Source organism: Scylla paramamosain, chromosome 45 (genome assembly GCF_035594125.1).
Source record: "Scylla paramamosain isolate STU-SP2022 chromosome 45, ASM3559412v1, whole genome shotgun sequence".
In the NCBI taxonomy this organism is placed as follows: Eukaryota; Metazoa; Arthropoda; class Malacostraca; order Decapoda; family Portunidae; genus Scylla; species Scylla paramamosain.
This window is the reverse complement of record NC_087195.1, coordinates 3,745,001-3,751,084: the sequence shown is the minus strand read 5'-3', so window position 1 is coordinate 3,751,084 and position 6,084 is coordinate 3,745,001.

Genomic DNA, 6,084 nt, shown 5'->3' with positions numbered 1-6,084 from the left:
CTCTCTCTCTCTCTCTCTCTCTCTCTGCAGCCCCATTCCTTCAAAATGCAACCATTACAAATATATACAAAAAAAAAAATTAGTTTGTCTAGTGTCTGGTCGCAAGGTCGGGGGGGGGGGGTAGGGAGAGACGCACCACCTGTACAACCGTCAGGAAGCCACCAATCCCGTTTATTCTCCTGGTTACCCTTACATCAACTCTGGTCCGAACTAACGCATTCGAACTGAACGAACATAATTGAAGCACAGCATTGAAACAAACCATCAGTACAGTTTACTTCCTCATTATCTCTGTTTTATGATCTCTTGTTTATTGTTCTCACTTCGTCTTTTTCTAGTATTTGTTTTTTTTTATTTGTTTCGTCAGTGGAGACAAGAAGAAGAAGAAGAAGAAGAAAAGAAAGAAAGAACGAAAGAAAAGAAAAGAAAAACGATGGAAAGAAAGAAAGAGAAAGAAAGAAAGGAGAAAACAACAACAACAACAACAACAACAACAGCAGCAACAACAACATCAACGCGAACAAGAACAAGAACAAAAGCAAAAACAAAAAGGGGAACAAGGAAAAAGAAAAGAAAATCAAGAAAAGAACAACAACAAAAAAAAGAACGAGAACAAGAACAAAAAAGGAGACGAAAAGAAGAAGAAGAAGAAGAGGAGGAAGAGGAACAAGCAGGAGCAAGTAGAGAGCATAAGAGTCACGGTCGAATCCTTGTATGCTCACAAACAATGCTCGCTTTGATGTTGAAGATGGTTAGGTTCTTCAATTCCTTTGTGTGCGTGTGTGTGTGTGTGTGTGTGTGGTTCTTTCTCAGTAGTTTTTTTCTTATCTGTTCTTTTTTATTTTATTTATTTATTTATTTATTTATTTATCCTTTTTGTTGTTCTGTTTCCTAATATCATTCTCTCTTATCTTCGTTCTCTGTCTCTTTCTCAGCCTCTCGTTTTTTTTTTTTTTTCTTTCTCTTTCTCATGTTAAAAAAAATGTATCTGTGTTCACTTTATTTACTGTGTCTTTCATATTTATCCAGAATACATATCACACTTCTAAGATTTTATTATTTTTTTCCTCGTTTTCTTCATATTTACTTGCATTTTAGCCCTTTTCCTTCTTTTTTATTTGAAGTTCTCCTTTTTTCCCCCTTTTATTTTTTATCTCAGTTCGTCTAAATCATCACACTTTTCCCCCATTTCCTTGTTTCCTTGTCCTTGTGTTGTTTCCTGTTCATCTTTTAGTCATGTCACCCATTCACCTTTTCTTTTTTTATCATCTCTTTTCCTCTTTCGGTCTCTTTTCTATATCCTCCTCCTCCTCTCCTCCTCCTCCTCCTCCTCCTCTCCCTTTTTCTTATTAGTCATTTATATATTCCAGCTTCATGATTTATATATGTGTGTGTGTGTGTGTGTGTGTGTGTGTGTGTGTGTGTGTGTACTTATGTATGTATGTATGCATGTATGTATGTATGTATCTATATATAAGTAGTTGAAGGATGAATGTATCTCTCTCTCTCTCTCTCTCTCTCTCTCTCTCTCTCTCTCTCTCTCTCTCTCTCTCTCTCTCTCTCTCTCTCTCTCTCTCTCTCACGCACATTCACACCCATTCATCTCTCCCTCATTACACACCTAGCCTCACTCACCCCTTTTCCTTTCCTCTGTCTTTCACTTCCTATTTCAATCATTTCATCACTTTTTCCCTCCCTTCCCTCCCTCCCCCTTTCCTCCTCCCTAACCTCCTCCCTCCCTGTAAGCGATATGGAGCAAGTATTTTCTTCCTCCCCTTTGACATTGTTTTCCTCACACAATGCTGGGAAACTCTTGCTATTTGATCAGCATTTCGCTCTGTTTTTCCCCCTCGCCTCCCACGCTTCCTTACCCCTCTCTCTCTCTCTCTCTCTCTCTCTCTCTCTCTCTCTCTCTCTCTCTCTCTCTCTCTCTCTCTCTCTCCCTCTCTCTCTCTCTCTCTCTTTATGAATTGGTGTAATCATCTGGAAACCTTGAGAGATTGAGTGAGTGAGTGAGAGAGTGAGAGAGGGAGAGAGGCAGGGAGGGAAGGAGGGAGGGAGGGAGGAAGGGAAGGAGGGGGGAGGGAGGGAGTGAGGGAGGGAGGAGTAGAGAGAGAGAGAGAGAGAGAGAGAGAGAGAGAGAGAGAGAGAGAGAGAGAGAGAGAGAGAGAGAGAGAGAGAGAAGTAGTAGTAGTAGTAGTAGTAGTTGAAAGGGCAAATGAGAACTACTACTACTACTACTACTACTACTACCACCATCACCATCACAACCCAACCCAAACCTAACCCACTCCCCAAAAAAAGTAAAAAGGTAAAAAAAAAAAAGATCACAACCTCTGTTTTATTATGTTTCAGTCTTCCTTTCTATCAATTCTCGTGATTAGACGCAGGTGAGATACGGCGCATTGTGTGTGTGTTACCTGTCCGACTTGGCGAGAGTGAAGCCGGAACCCCTAATTGACTGGTGCGTGGCAATGATTGGCAGTAAATGCGGCAAATCATTAACCTGGAATCACTCTCGGGCCAATTAGCGCAAGGTATGAAGGGCCTGGGAACACCTGCGCACCTCACGTCTTGCTGTAACTTAACCTAACCTAACCTAATCTAACCTAACCTAACCTAACCTAACCTAACCTAACCTAACCTAACCGAACCTAACCAAATCTAACCTAACCTAACCTAACCTAACCTAACTTAATCAAATTTAATCTAACCTAACTTTACCTAACCAAACGTAACCTAACCTAACCTAGTCTAACTTAACATAGCCTAACGTAATCTAATCTAACTTTATCTCAAATTATTCCTCCCAGTGTTATCTCTGAGGGAGGAAAGGAAGGAAGTAAGGGAGGAAAGGAAAGGGAGAGGGAAGGGAAGGGAGGAGAGAAGGAGTGTGAAGGTAGGAGGACGGAGGAAAGGGAGAGCAAAAAAGGCAGAAGGGTTGAAGGAAGGGAAGGGAGGAGGAGAGGAGGGAATAGGGAAGAGGGCTGGAAGGTAGGAGAGGAGGGAAGGAAGGGAGGAAGGGAGGGGAAGGAAACAAGTGGGTCTTTAATAGTTTGTTAGGGGTTGTGTGGGAAGGGAGGTTAAGTGGCTGCGGCAGACAGGTGAGCTTTGCAGGTAATTGATATTTTCCCATATTTTAAAACCTCCTTCCTCTCTTTCTCTCTCTTTGTCTCTTTCCGTCTCTCGTCTTTTGAAACCGTAAGTGAATGTAAGAAAGGGGAGTAAAGGAAGACTTCATTTCTCTCTCAATCTCTTTCTGTCTTTGTAATGTATTTTTTCCCATCCATTTAAACATCCTTTCTCTTTCTTTCTCTCTCTCGTTTACTTTTGTAGCTAGAAGTGAATGTAAAGATAAGCTAAAGAGTAGTTAGGAAAGGAAAACAGTCTTTCTCCCTCTTTCATTTAGTCTCCCTCTCTCTGTCTCTGTCTCTCTAATTTAGCTTTCCCTTTCTATTGAACATACCTTTATCTTCCTCTTTCGTTTACCTTCAGAAGGATAATTGGATAAAGATGGGAAGAGGAAAGTACCAAAGAGAGAATCCATCTATTCATAACTTTCTCCTTTCTCATCCTTTCTCTCTAAGTAGCAAAGACAGACAGTCTATCTATCTATCTATCCATCTATCAATATGTACGTTCAATCTATACAATCTACACAATCTATACATTTAGCCTTTCTATTTTTCTCAGTCTAATTTCTTTAAACTAGATGAAAGTGGATTGAGATGAGTTAGAGAAAGGAAAAATAAACGATCTATCTTTCTTTATCTCTCTGTCTCCAATACATCAACGTCTTCTTCTTCTTCTCCTTTGTACTTTTGAAATGAGGAGATATAGAAGTTGAGAAAAGAAAATTAAAGTGTTAGATTAGAAAAGGAAGAAAGTTATTTAAGATTATTGTACGAAAAGAGGAAGAAGAGAATAGGAAGAAAAATGGGAGGTAAAATAAAGAGAGGAAGGAAAGAAAGAAGAAGGAGAAATGCAAGATAAAGAAAGGAGACGAAGGGGATAAGATTACTATGAAGAGGGAGAAGGAGAGAAAGAAAACAAAACAAGGAACATAGGTGGATGATATTACAGTTTGAAAGAGAACAGGAAGAAACGAGAAAAAAAAAGAAAAAAAAAACGAAAGATGAGAAAAGGAAAGTGCAGAGGTAAGATTACTGTGTGAAGAGGAACAAGACAATGCAAGGACAAGGAAGAGAAGGAAACTAAGATAATTGAGGGAAAATGAAAGAGAAGGAAACAAGCATGATTATTATGCTCATAAGTAACATGAACACGAAAATAATATGTGAAAAAAAGATGAGAAGATAAAAAAAAAAGGTGAAATGAAAAGCATAGACTAATATTTACTTTTCATTTATTTTCTAAGCTAAATTAACACTTTTTACTTGAGTTTATTGCATCGTTCGGCCTGGAATGGTTAGGGTAGGTTAGGTTAGGGTCAGATGGTAATGAGAGGGAAACAAAAATTAATGGAAAGTGTTGAAAATTATCAGTTTTGTTCTTATAACTGAATTTCACCTTTAATTCAGAACATTTTGAAGATATCTGTGTTATATATTAGAGAACAACATTGTTAGGAGTGAAAAAAGAGCGACATTTATATTTTCTTGAGTCAGTCTTTAATCTAGAACATTTTAAGCCAGTCATGTTATTTATTAGGGAATATAACTGATAAGAACGAGATTTACACCTTTCTTTTCCTCACCTTCATCTTTGATTTGCAGCAGTTTAAGTCAATTATCTCATTCATTGGAGAACATTATTGACAGCAGTTGAAAAGAAAGAAGTTTATTGATTTCCTTATCTCAGTTCCTGCTTTGTATTTAGAATAGTTTAAAGACAATTATATTACCGTGCAGAAAACATTATTGGTAAAAGTTAAAAAAAAGAACAAGATTTATTTTGTTCCTTATCTCAAATGAGCCTTTAATTTAGTATGATTTTAATTCGGTTTATGTCAAGAGAAAGAGATACAGGAACGTAAAGAGAAAAGAATTAGATTTAAACTGTTCCTTCATTCTATTTTGCCTTTAATTGAGACTGGCCTGAAGTCAGTTAGTATTGAAAATAAGTAGGGTATTGTAAGAAAATAGAAGGATGTAGAGTTTTACCTTGATCTAATTGCATTTTATCTTTAATTTAGAGTTATCTTAAGTGTATGAACTTCAGCAAGAAGATAAATACATTGTCAAGAGTTAGACAGAAAGACCTATACTTCTCCTCAACTATTTATCCTTAATATAGAGTTGTTTTAAGTTTAAGGTTAATGTGTCAAATTGTTTAGGTAATGAGAGAAATTAGTAAAAGCATTTAGGTAGATACGCTACCCAAACTAACATACTCCTCAGTCTACCGCCTTTCTCTAACTTCATCGTATCTCTCCTGCAGAATACTCATAACACACTTTATAACCTAACCTAACCTAACATAACATAACATAACATAACTTAACCTAACCTACCTTAACTTAATCTAACCTAACCTAACCTAACCTAACCTAACTTAATCTAACCTAACCAAATGTCATCTTCCCTTCACAACACCCCTAACATCCTTCACAACCCAACACAACCTAATCTAAGTACCGTAACCTCATCTCCCCTTCCCAACACCCTGCCAAACCTCACAACCCAACCTAACCAAACCTACATAATCTTATCTTCCCATCTTCCCTTCATAACACCTTAACCTAACTTAACCTAACCTTCCCTTCACAAGACCCTGCCATATCTCAGCCAGCGAAGTGAGACAAACGGGCAGTAATGGAGGAAGACAGAAACCAACACTCGAAGTAAAAACATCAGAATCTTGCAATCTTCCCTAGCTGAAAAGACCTTCATTTTATACCATTTGGGACCGCCAGACGAGCGAACTAGTTTCTTTAATGCCTTTCTGATAGTCTGGGAAACGCTGGGTAATGTGAGAATGGGACATAAGAAGCACACACGCAAGCACAGGTGAGGCCCGCAAGGTGAGGCACAATAAAGGTTACGATCCCATTGTAAAGGGGTCGAGGCGCGGAGATAAAGGTTCGGATACTTTTCTCTGACTTTATTGCCGACCTGATAGAGC